This window comes from Choloepus didactylus (assembly GCF_015220235.1).
Source record: "Choloepus didactylus isolate mChoDid1 chromosome 25 unlocalized genomic scaffold, mChoDid1.pri SUPER_25_unloc1, whole genome shotgun sequence".
Classification (NCBI taxonomy): Eukaryota; Metazoa; Chordata; class Mammalia; order Pilosa; family Megalonychidae; genus Choloepus; species Choloepus didactylus.
In genome coordinates, this window is record NW_023637606.1 from 8,233,388 (window position 1) to 8,247,275 (window position 13,888).

The following is a 13,888-nucleotide window of genomic DNA, read 5'->3' on the forward strand; positions in this document are numbered from 1 at the left end:
CCAGGTCCAGGCCCATCCCTGGGAGTCATGTCTCACCTTGTCAGGGAGATTTACACCCCTGGGAGTCATTTCCCACATAGGAGTAAGGGAAGTGTGTTTACCTGACTTGTGGGCTTAGAGAAAGTCTAGCCACATCTGAGCAAGAAAAGAAGGTCTCTGGGGGTGACCCTTAGGTGCCATTATAAGTAGGCTTAGCCTCACTTTCACAGCAACAAGATTCATAAAGGCAAGCCCCAAGATCAGGGACTTGGCCTACTAAAATTGTAGTCCCCAATGCTTTCAAGAATGTCAGGAATTCCCCAAGTGGGACTATTTAATGTTTCCACATTTTTCCCCAGGCCCTCAAGGAGGTCTGGCAAATACTTCTTACTTTCTGCCCAAGTTTCTCTGGGATATATTGGTCTTTCATGCTAATCTACAAAAACTAACCAGTTCTCAACCCCTATTTAAGGTTCCATGCAATTACGGTGTTAGAATAAACTGACCAAACAAGTTAAATTATTTATTTTTTCATGAAATACACATCTCTTCCTTTCTTCTCACACAGAATTTGAAGTTTTAAAACACAGACAATATCATCCTTTTCCCTTTAATCTGTTTTACCTTAGTTCTAATCAAGACCATTTCATTCATGTCTCTAATTGAAGTCTGATCTCTTTTTCTGACCCTAACATTTGTTGTATGGGGTTATGCTGAAAGTCATAGCTGCTGAACTCTGCCTCTTAGTCTCAGGTATAACATAACTACAGAAAATTCCAGGTACTGACCAGTTTATACATGAACAGCTCCACATCTCAGAATTTAGAGGTAACCACTACAACTCATGAATAGATGTGATGTTTGTAAGAGATTACACTCTAGCAGCCTTTATCATAAGACTTCCTCCTGATAACCTACACCATCAGATTCAATTCCTAGAGTTTGAACATTGTAGTTAGTCTGTATAAGTGAGGCATTATAATATTTGTCTTTTTTAATTCTGGCTTATTTCAATCAACATACTGTCCTCAAGTTCCATTCACCTAGTTGCATACCTCAAAATTTCATTTCTTCTTGCTGTGGTTAGGTATTCTTTTGCATGTATACAACATGGTTCATCATTCTGTTTATTGGTTGATGTACCCTGTGCCAGTTTGAATGTAGTATGTCCCTCAAAACATCATTATCTTTGATGAAATCTTGCGTGGCAGACATTAGTGTTGATTAGATTGTAATTCTTTGTTTGAGTATTTCCATGGGGATATGACCCACTCAACTGTAGGTGATAACTCTGATTAGATAATTTCCATGGAAATTATTTTCCAGTGTTTCAGTTTATTACTGCTGTCATTATGCAAAATACCACAAATGCATTGGCTTTTATGAAGGTGGCTTATTTGGTTACATGTTAACTGTTCCAACACCACAAAAGGGTCCAAACTAAGGCATCAAGAGAATGCCTTCACTGAAGAAGAGCTGAAGGCATCTGGAATACCTCTGTCAGCTGGGAAGGACTGTGGCTGGCATCTACTAATCCTCTGCTCCTGGGTTATGGTTTCAAAATGGCTTTCTCCAAAAATGTCTCTGGGCTTTTGTCTCTTAGCTCCTTCAGATCTTGTGTATCTAAGCACTGGTGTCCTTTCTTAGCTTCTCTGGAGCAAACTCTGAGCTAGCATCTCCAAATGTCTCCAAGAATCTCAAAAACATCAGCAAGAGTCTGTGTCTGTGTCAGCTGTTAGCTTCTCTCTTACATACTCCAGTGAACTAATCAAGACACACACTGAATGGTTGGGGCCACACATCCATGGAAATAATTCAGTTATCATCCACATTTGGTTGAGTCACATCACCATGGAAAAACTCAATCAAAAGTTTCCAACCTAAGACTGGGTTACAAAATCATGACAATTTTGGGGGGACATCATTTATCCAAACTGGCACAGACAGGGTGTGGGAAGGACATTCAGTGCTTATCAGTCAGTGCACACCTGGAATATTAGGTACACTATTGTGTACCACAGTTTAGAAGCAAACAAATACAGGCCAAAGTTTATATGGCAGACATCATCAGAACAAGAAATTATAGATGAAGGAAATCTTCTTATATTTAAAGGAGCATTGAAGACTCATGCAGGTGGAGACAGAAATAAGAAATATCATCCAAGAGTTGACAGGTGTTTCCATGAAAGGATGGTTAAAACTGACACATTCCATCCGAAGTACTAGTAGGTTATGGATGTTGCAGAGAAACTGGTATTGACTGAGTAAAGAATGAGTTTTCCTACATTATGATGGATAGTCCAACAGTCTTACTCACCAGTCCCCTTATAGCTGATAACACTCCACTTGCTTTAACATGCTTTCACTGAAATGCATAAAATCTCAAATGCTGCCTCAACATATTGGAACCTAACAGGATCCCAAAGACCTAGTCATAAGCGCCCATGTTTTTGCCTGATATGACTCCAACTGCACAGGAAGTTCACTTTCCCTACTTCAGACCCCATATTAGCTGGATAAACTGCATTCCACCCAGTCCTCAATCCAATGTATTTCATTTAATTGCCAGCCCATGGAATTTTTGAAACAAATCAATTACATCATTTCCCAGTAACTGAAGGACACTGCACCCTCCTGATACTACAAAGTTTTTCTCCAGTACTGCAACTAGCTCACTCTGCTCCCAAGAGCAATTCCCACACAGATTTTCATGGTGGGGGGCCCTCCTCTCTAGGCCTATTGGTATAACTGACTAATAAACTGCTGTACATCTCATTGATCCAGTCTCAGGTATTGTGTGCTCACCATTTCATACTATTTTAGGGAAGGGAGCCCACTTTCAACAATGGGGACAATAGGAGGAGAGAAGAACATGGGGAAAGACCATGAAGTCATCTCACAACAAAGTCTTTGCATCAAGGCATTACATGTAATCCACATGAAGCTTAATAACAAATAGCTGAGAATTTTTCTAGCTCCAGACTTTGTTAATGCAGTTAACTTACTCATTTGTAGAGATGATCTAAGATTCATTCACTCATCTAGAATTTATTGAGCTTTCCTTCACCACACAATAAAAGGAATAAGGTGTCATGGAATTTACTATTTAGATTTATTTTGGGAACATTATTTCTTTGTTTCACTACCTCATACTCAGAAAATGGTTCTTGTTATATGTATTAGTCATGAGAAAAGAGTTTAATGGAGAACTTCATGTTATCTTTAGGAAAATTTTGCGTGTCTGGATATAATTAAAAATATAAATGTAAAACACAGGAGAGGACAGCACAGTAAATCACAGATTGGTAAGCTTCTCTTTCAAAGAGCCAGACTGTAAATGTTTTAGGCTTTGCTGACAAGATGGTCTCTGGCATTTGTGCAACTTTTTCTTTGTAATGGGAAGCCAGAAACAATAGGCAAATTTACAGGTGTTGATATGTTTCAATAAAACTTTATTTACAAAAAAAAGTGAAGGGTTTGATTTGCCCTGCTGGTTATAATTTGTACTTGAATCTTGTCCTGATGAACTGGTGTCTTAAAATGTTCAAAATTGTTGCATGATAAGTAATGTTGATGCCAAAAATATTTGAGGATAAATGGAAGCATGGACATATCCAAGATCTTTGAGAGGTCTCTCAATTGTTTCAACCTTGCTACTCATGACATTCCTCCAACAACAAATTAGTTGAAGAAGGCCATCCTGGATGGCAGCCTCCCCAGAGCCCCCTTCATGTCCCTGTTCCTCAAGCTATAGATGAAGAAGTTCAGCATGGACATGACCATGATGTATGTCATTGAGACCACCAGACAGGTCCTGGAAGATGGTGTGCTGTCAGATCTCAGGTAGACCCCAAGGTCTGTGCCATAGAACAAAGAGAAAACTAGCAGTTGAGACTCACATGTAGAAAAAGACTTATATTTCCCCTCAGCTGAGGAAGTTTCAGAATATAGGGGACAACCTTAGAAAAAGGACATAATATTCCAGTTAAAGGAATCAAAGCCAGAATTCAAGTTTCAATATATGCCAATATGTAATTGAAGAAGGTGTCAGACAGGTGAACTTCTGGACTTCAGAAGGTTCACAATAAAAGTATGGGATTTCTGTGTGTGTGCAGAAGGAGAACCTCAACATTGTCACAGTCTGGATCAGGAAGACAATGAAACTTAGGTACCAGGACCCCAGAACCAGCAGTCCACAGAGCCAAGGATTCATGATGACTGTCTAGTACCAGGGGTGACAGATGGCCATGAAGAGGTCATAGGCCGTCCCAGTCAGGAGTAAATTGTCCATGCACCCCAAAACAACAGAAAAGTTATCTGGATGAGGCAGTCTGCATAGATGATAACTTTATCCTTTATATGGAGGTTTACCAACATTTTTGGATAGCAGTTGAGGCATACTTGAAGTCAATGAAGCATGGGTTAGAGAGGAAGAATTACATTGGTGTGTGGAGGTGGGAGTCTGAGATGATTGCCAAGATGGAGAGCAGATTCCCAGTGGAGGTGAATGGTGCAGCCCATCTGGAATGCCGTGTGGTGGTTCCACAGAAAGCTAAGAATAGGGTTGCCATACAGTCCTGCAACCCTGTTATTGGGTATAGACTTGGAAGAACTGAGAGCAGGAACATGAGTGGACATTGCACACTGGTGTTTCTGGCAGCAGTATTCACAATTTGCAATTATGGAGTGGCCTAAGGGTATATCAACTGATGAACAGAATGGTGAACTGTTGTAAACATATATATATATATATCTCACACACAATGGAATATTGAGCTGCTACAAGAAGGAATGAAATTGTGAGGTATGGACATTGAAGATAGTATGTTGAGTGAAATAAACCTAGTAATGAAAAGACAAATATTACAATGCCTGGCTAATATGAACCAACTATAATGGCCAAACTCTGAGAATTGAATTTGAGAGCAAAGTCTATCAGGTGAAGGCTTATTGTTAAGTCTCCTTAACTGTAAACTTTTACAGCAGTTACATCTATTCCTGTGTTATAATGGCTGTTTCTAAAATCTGAGATGCTGAGCTGTTTGTGTATACCCTAGTTGGTTCCTGTAACTTCAGGTATCTTTGTGACACCAAAGACTCAGAGTCAGAGTTTGGCAGCTATGACTGCCAGCATTAATGCCTACAGCAACTGTCAACAAAGCTCAAAAATGGATTAGATTTCAATAAGAAATATGAATGAAATGGACTTGGTTGGGACTAAGGTAAAACAGATAAAGGTTTAAGGATGATACAGATGGTGTTTTAAAACTTCAACTTCCATGTGGTACCAAAGGAAGAGATGTTTATTTGGAGAAAAATCTATACTTTATGTAGCACCCTATACAATTTATCTTGTATGATCATTTTATTAAAATACCATAATTGCATGGAACCTTGAATGTGGGTGAGATAGGCTTTGGTTTGATACATCCCAGAGTAATTTGGGCAGGAAATAAAATGTATTTTGAAAGCCCCCTTGAGTGACTGGGGGAAAATGTGGTAATATTAAACTTCCCCACCTGGGGAATTGATGATATTCTCACAAGCATTAGGGGATACCAATTAGAATTTAGAAAAGTCTGTGTTGGAAATGCAAATGATCTCATACATATGATGTCTGACAACTGAAAACCCTGATAAATATCAACACTTAAGTTACAAAAACTAATAAATGAAGTTGGCATGTGAATCTCAGTGTAACATACAAAAATAATTGCTTTAATATGTTCTGCACTGATCAGTTAGGGCAAAGAATGGGAAAAGGATTCCAGTCAGAATACTAACATGGAAATTATTCAATTCTCAGTAACACTGGTAGATTATACTCATTTGGATGATGCTTCTTTCCTGGCCTAATGAAAAATGCATCATTTTAAGCATTATCTAATTGCATCATCCCACAACCCTGTAACTTATGTAGGGTTTATGAATGCATAAATGGAGACAAAAATGAAGAAATTAATTTGTGAGTTCTCACTTGTGAGAAAGGGTGACTAAGTAATGGGAAAGAGAAGAGACTGGTTATTTGAGGCAACATAAAGAGAAACAGTATAGAGAATGGAGGCTGTAGCTGAGGAGGAAGAGAAGCCTTGTGACATTGAGTTTGTGAATGAGCAAGACTGAAACTGAGAGAGAATGGAATACAGTGATGATAAAAATGTCACCCAGAGCTAGGGATTTAAAAGGTACAGGAGTCTTAATGCATGGGTCGTTCCCACCTCTTTTTATTCCTCTGTCTTTTGGGAGTCACTGCTCCCCACAGTATCCTTTTCCTCCACCCATTTCTCTTCTAAACAGGAAGTAGACAGTGCAGAGGTGCTTAGCTGCCAGTTGCCCCAGTGTGATGTCTCTGGGAGTCACAAGTGACTTAAATCTCATTCTTGTTAGAAAGGGTTGTAGATAAAGGGCATCAGGTATTATTTGCAGTCTTGGGCTTCAGAGTTAAATTCTCATTTCTTATAGTGTTCCCATAGGCTTTGAGCACTTTACCTTAAGAGGAGCAAGTGGTCCAAAGAAATAGAAATTTTTGTTTTCTCATTAAATCACATGGTGCATGTTTATGCCCAGTGATTGAATCCCCAAGGACAAGACATCTTCATCCTGCAGGAGTATTCTTTCACAAATCATTCACCATACACAATTCTGTAAGTAAATATTGACAGAGCCAAAGAGCTGCAGTTTCTCCAAACCCAGAGGGAATTTGACAGGTGTTGGTTCAAAAGTCTTTGGGACCCAGTGCCTTGATTCAGAGATATGGAGATGCCTCCTGAACACACCCAGCCTCACCTAGAACATGCAGGAACATCTCACCATCACCATCACTTAGATCTCCTGAATGTGGACCCCAAACAAGGGAAATCATTGCTTCACCAAAGACATCATGGGGTTATCTCCAGCTCCACATACAGCACCTTCCTGACCTGGTAGTCCTGTGTAGAGACTACAGATATTAGAGAGGGAAAGTTTATTTACCCAACTCATATATGATTGCTGCTTAAAAGTCACACCCCTTGAATTATGCACTGGCAAACCCTTCAATTTCAACTGCAAATAAAAGCAGGATCAGATGTTGACTTAACTGAATCCATCAAAATTATGTTTATATTAGAGGAAACTGTTTTCAAATTTGGATGGTGCATTTCTAATGCTTTACTACCAGTGAGTCAGAAGGCACTTGTCACTGAGTTGGGTGCTGCACTGTTACTCAGGTGATGGTTTCCTGCTGATTTATTTATTATGTTTGGGTGTCAGGGCCGTGATATGTGTCCCTGCCCCTGTCCCCTTGAGAGGAAGTTCCTGTGGGTGAGATCTTCAGCCCACAGTAAGAAACACTTTAGGAAATTTGAAATTCATGATGGGGTTTCTTGAAGTTTGTGGGCTGAAGATGTTGCTCATTTTGTCACACAATGTGCACTTTTCAAGGGAATCATGGAAATCAATGCCTTTTTCTGCATTGATATATGGAAACATCATGCTTCTATTAGCAAAGTAGACTGTTTTAATATTACAGATGCTACAAAACTTGTAACCAATACTTGTGCCAGTGATTGCTTTACAAATATACTCTATTCCTTATTAACTCACTCTTCATCTCTGTTCCCAGGAAGACAGTGTTAATAGCAGCTTTTCTTCTCCCAAACCTCCATGAACACAAGACTTACCAGGATACCTGGTTTCTCACAACACCATGACTGGATGATTTTGGCTGTGCTGGAATGTCCTACTTGGATACTGAATGCAGGAAAGGCAGGGAGGTGGTATGCTTTGCTAGTTCTCTGCAGTGGAAGGACATTTTTCTCAACCTCAGTGAGGGTGTTCTTATCCTATGCCTGGTGACCTGCATGTGAGACAATTTACTGTCTCTGGAGATGTAGAGGTTGATTTCTCAGAGCAACTCATTAAATGTAATTTTTTTAAACACTATTTGCTCAGTGACTGTGTTCTCTGGAGGCCCAGGGGCAATAAATAAAAGTAATTATTTTTGCCTACTCTCCCCCCATGGGTTTTCAGTTTTGAATGCATATTCTGTCCCTATCAGTGTTGCCATTCCTCCTGAAAAAGACCTCTCCCTGCTAATATGCCATCACCACTAGGGATCACCACAAGGACCATTCAAGGAGCTCTAATGTTCTGTAAATAACACTGAATCCCCACACATGACTCAGAGATGGGTATGACCCCTGTCCACACTCAACCCACACAGGATCCTCCCTGAACTTTCATCCTAACATCTAGTGTAAACACTGGCAGACCCTAGAGAAGCTGGTTGGGTATTCCATTTTGGGGGGTTTAAAAGAGGCTCAATTATGGTTAAAGAGAAAGATCTTTCAAAACACATGTCCCCCAGGTCCAGTTATTCAGTCTTGGTATGTGGGATAAACACATACTTAATTCCAACTTACTGGAAATATTTTATCTGTCTATAAACCAGGTAGAATATTCAGAGTATTCCTTTACTTTGGAAGACAACTTTGGATATAATATCAGTTCCTGACAAGGGCTTAGAGAATGGGTCAGCAGTCATTTTATGTAATGGGGTAGATAGTAAATATTTGAGGCTTTATAAACACATGTTCTCTTTTCCAACCACTTATCCCTGTGTTGTATGTGAGCACAGCTGTGGATAATAGTACAGACATGAGGTGGTCATGTAGATTAGTGTCCTGTGTTGATGTAACAAATAATCATAAATTGTGTGCCTTAAAACAATTGTAATTTATTCTTTCACATTTCTTAATGTCCAAATTCTAAAAAGAGGTGCCTTCAGGGACATGTTCCATCTGAAACCTACTGGACTGAATCTTTCTTCACCTCTTCTGGATACTGCTGACTGTTGGAGATCATGGACTTGTAGCTGCAACTCTCCAATTTCTGCTTCTGTCTTCACCAGGTCTTTTCCTCTTCCTTCTGTGTATCTACCCTATGGTTCCCTTATGAGGCCACTTGAGGCTAGATTTAGGATCCACTTGGATAAGCTGGGATAAATATATCAAGAGATCCTTCACTTTATATCTGTAAAGATATTTTTTTCCAATTTAGTTATCAATTATTGTTCTGGGGGGAGGGCATTAGGATGCAGACATATCTTTTAGGACCCCATGAAGGCCATACAATGTGTTGGAACAAAACTTTTTGCAACAGTCTTGAAGTGGGAGATGGCCAATGGGCTGTAGTTGGCTAACCCCAAACTTAGAGAGTATGTTCAGACAAAAGAGCTGGAATATCACAGAGGACACTGTAAAATTAAAGACAGAAATCACATACCTCTTTTTCTCTAGTGACATTCACTTACTGAGTTTCCACAATGGTCACATCCCTCAGGCCCTGCCCTGACTCATCAGCCCAGAATCATTTAATTGTCACATCCTCCACCTGCTGAAACTCCTCCTCTCAGCATTGCTGCTCCTTTTGCCACCAAGAACTTCACATCTGAGCTCCATAGAGGGTGAGCAGAAACCTAACAAAGTGCTGGCTTTTGGTTTTGAGCTAGTGGCTATGATAGCCAGAGGAGCAATTCACTTACTAATATTCCTGGGTACAGCCCTTTGGAGATCCTTGCTGATCATAAGGAGTGAAGATCACCTGGATTATGTTATAGCCACACTGAACACCCCAGTGACTGAAGGACAGACTTGGGATCACTGAGCTAAGTTTCCTTATCCAGTGATAAGAATAAAATTAGTGTAGATGTGCAGGTTTAGCCGTACCTGGCACATGTTAGCATTTGCTAAGTTACCTGCTCTTTCAGACCTGTGGGTACAGGTACACCTTCTCACATTTACTGGTGGGGATGGTTCATTTCCTGCTACAGGAGTTTGGGCAGATCAGCTGCAAGCTGTGGGTCACTTGGGGGCCTCTGCTGCTGTGTCTAGTTCATGGGCTTCCAGGGTCAGCTTTCTCATTGAAATGGTGAGTCTTGAGAAAGAAATGAAAATGCCTAAGACCCCCTAGGAGCTTGGCTCAGAAATGGCATGATGGCACCTCCACCCACATGCCATTAGAGAAAGCAGAGTACAGGGACCAATACATTATCATGGTAGAAACCACTGTGCATTGTGGAGAATGAATAACCAATTCCAAAATACCTGCATGCTTTATTTACACTTGTTATGCATAATTTATTCCTTTTAGTATAATCACAGACACTTATATTTGGTATAAAATAAAAAGTCCCTTTTGACAAATCCAGTTTCCCTCTCTATGTACTTGCAAGTTACTCTCAATGGGAAAACTAAGTATGTTGGCTTCCTAATGCTGTGTAATCAACAATAAGAACATGCAGAGGCTTAATCAATAAGCACTTATTTCCTGGTAAGCTTGGATTTTATAGTCTTGGCTGAGGTCTTGTATTTGTAGTCATTTCTTCTCCCCCAGGCATTGCTCACTCATATTTTGATTTCTCAGTTGACTGAGGACCAGTGTAGGATGGCCTTGCATGGGAAGCTGGTTGTCAAGTGTGAGAGGAAGCCCATATGCTTCATGAGTTGATGGTTTTGAAAGGGCACACCATGCTTCCTCTTTTTCTGAAAAACAAGTCAAGAGGCCAAACCCATTCAGAATTTGTGAAAAAAGCCCCAGAGTCACAGAGCAAATGGTGTGTGTACAAAAAGGAATGAAATATTGTGTCAGCTTTGAAGATTGAAGACACAGAAAGCATGGAACTGTCACCTAGGGAGTTGAAAACTTATGTGGACCATGAAAAGATTGTATTTTTTAATAGCATCAGCAGCCTCTGTGGTTTGTGATAATGAATTTATAATTAATCCACTTGGTGTGGTTGTGAGCTTTTTCCAGCTACTTTGAAGGGCACATACGAAGGCACAGGGAATGTGGAGAATTAGAATTCAGCAGTGCAGAGTTTCTGCCAGGAGGGTACAGTGATGTGAAATGGGACAAGGAAGGTGAGGGTTTAAGGAAAATCCTGACTATCACAGAACATGGGATTGTAGGTTGGATGAAAAAAGGAAGGTGTATATATATGTGTGTGTGTATACATATATATGTGCATATATATGTATCTATGTATATATACATGGGTAGAGGAAGGGAAAAAGGAAGGGAGTAAGGGAGGATATAAACGAAGGCAGAAATAAGAAAGAAGGGAAGGAAGTATGAAGAAAGGAGGAGGGAAAGAGGAAGGAAAGAAGAATGGAAGGGAGATAAGAGGTACATAGGAGGAAAGGAGGAAAATGAAGAATGTTTGAAAGGAGGAAAGAAGAGCATAATAGGGGTGCATTAAAAAGTACTTTAGAGTGTATGAGGCATGGTCAGATCTTAGAAAAAGCCACTTGGAATTTATCTTCTTACTGAGTCCTGACCTCCAGTATATTACTCTCTTTACACAGCCCTCAATTGTCTTCCCATCTCTAGATTCTGGTGTCTGTCAGAATGTGGGCTCTTTTTCCTGATTCCATCACTGCCTCCTGGTTTCCTCAACTACTTCTCCAACTCACACACTTTGGCAGGACATCCATTCATATCCTCCTAATGCTAATCATGTCAACTTACTGTCAAATCATTCCATTCCCTCCCAGAAGGTATGCTGAACAGATTCCCCAATATTCCTCTTCATGGAACTATACTGTGTATCTGCTGTGATATTACCTCCTTTTATCCATCCATTAGGAAGAGTTGTCCCTTCTGCTGCCCAGGATAGATGTGAATTCTATTGCTTCAGAAACCACTACTTCCACCATATTTGGAAATGGTAAGGCTTTATTTGGTCTCCATATCTTGCAACTACCTTTAACAATACACCAACATGTAACTGTCCACATCACTACAGATGCACTAACAGTGAAGACTCCTCATTATTTAATTAACTACTGTGTGACATTTCAATTCTGAATATTTCTTTCACAAAGTTCTTTCTCCTTTGATTCAGCGCCTCCACTGACCATGTCCTTCAAACAATATGAAATTTAGTATTATACCATTTCACTTATTAATGTTTATGTTTCATGTGGCTTCTGAATATATGCACGCACAAATTCACAACACACACTCCCATGTACAAACTCAAAAATACACATATGCCTGACAATCTTGACCTGCAGATTATCCAGTGTGAGAAGAGAGTTTGAGGATTATCACACCTTACACACCTAGGGTGATAAATTCCACTCTTACATCCAACAATTTAGAAGAAAGTGCAACAGACCAGATTCAATATGGAGGATATTAGTGGAACAGGACATTATAAATAGATGAACTTCTCCTATCTATAGAGCAGTGAAGGTTCACAGAGTTAGAAACAGAAACAACAGCTGTCATTGAATTGTGATGAGCAGTTCCATGGGACATGAAAAAAATGGTGCTATTTATTCAAAGACTACACAGGACATAGATATCATAAGGAAGCTGATTTTGACACAGAATGAAGAAAGGTCATTTGTGTTGTCAGCGGTGCATCAATTGACTGGATTGTGCTATCACTTCTCCATTGCAGTTAGAAGGGCACTATCTAACCACAGATTTGTTACCAATAACTTTACCATTCATTCAGTCCTTGCAGGTATGTGCAAGTCCTGTTATTGCTGATAACACTGCCTTTGCTTTAAGACATGCATGATTTTGAGTTTGCCATTTAATAATGAAGATTTCCTTTCTGGCATTATTCATAATTTTGCTGACATTTAACTTCAAAATACTTAAGCATTTTTCTAGAATCAGAGATTTATTAGTTCAGCTTCTGTATGCAGAATTTGTATAGATTAGTAGAATTTTATTAACATAATGAAATTATTATGATTTCAGAGAGTTTGCTAGGCAGAGAACATAAGGAGATTAAAAATGAAAGGGTTTCCCCTTTAATGGGATTACTAATTAGGTTATTACATTAAGGATCAATTATGTGTCATTTGTATGTCAAATTTAGATAAAACCTTCCTATTCACATGTATAAACTGTGAGAAGGGAGTTTGGTGGTATATTTCACATTATCACTACTTTTCATTGGTGTCATATGAGCTTAAAATCTAGAAGAGAAGAGAACTTAATACTTTAATCCAGAGGTGAAGATGGGTTTTTTTTTTTTTTTTTTTTTGCAAAAGGTCAGAATGAAAATGTTTTGCCTTGCATGCCAGATTATATTTAGGGCAATTACTCAACCGTCATTTTGTAGCAAATAGGGAGCAAGATACAAAACATCAATGAATGAGCATGGGGCTATGTCAATAAAACTTTTTATACAAAATAGGCTATGGGCCAGAAACGACCTGTTAGCCAAATTTTCATTAGAAGCCAGTCCTGATTAAATGGTAACCTCACAAACGGTCAAAATCAAAACTTGGTAAGTTATAAGTATTCCAAAATTAGAGGAAGCTATACTGACAATTGCATACATAAAAGATACTTTTGAAATGCTTCCCAATGTTTTGAGTTCTGATAAGCAGGACAGTCCTCATATGGTCATAGCACTGCATGACAGCTGCCCTTCTAAGAAATTACCAAGTGCTGCCTGAATGTCCCCCTTCTTAAGATTGCAGATGAAGGGGTTCCACACAGGGGTGACCACAGTGTATGTTCTAGTTTGCTAATGCTGCCATTATCCAAAATAGCAGAAGTGGATGGTCTTTTACAAAGGGTGTTTATTTGGCAACAAATTTACCATCAAAAGGCCATGAAAATGTCCAAATTAAGACATCAACATGAGTATACCTTCACTGAAGAAAGGCCATTGGCATCTGGGAAACCTCTTTTAGCTTGGAAGTCATGTGGCTGGCATTGGCTGAACCCAGGTTGTGTTCCAGTTCTCAGCTGCTGTGCATTCTTGGTTCTTTTCCCCAGGATGTAGCTCTGTTAGCCCCTGGGAGTCCTGACTTAGTATATCACAGGGTAAACTCAGGGTTTCATTTCCCTTAGCTTCTCTGGAGCAAACTCTGGGCTAGCAAAAGTCTGCTTTCAATTG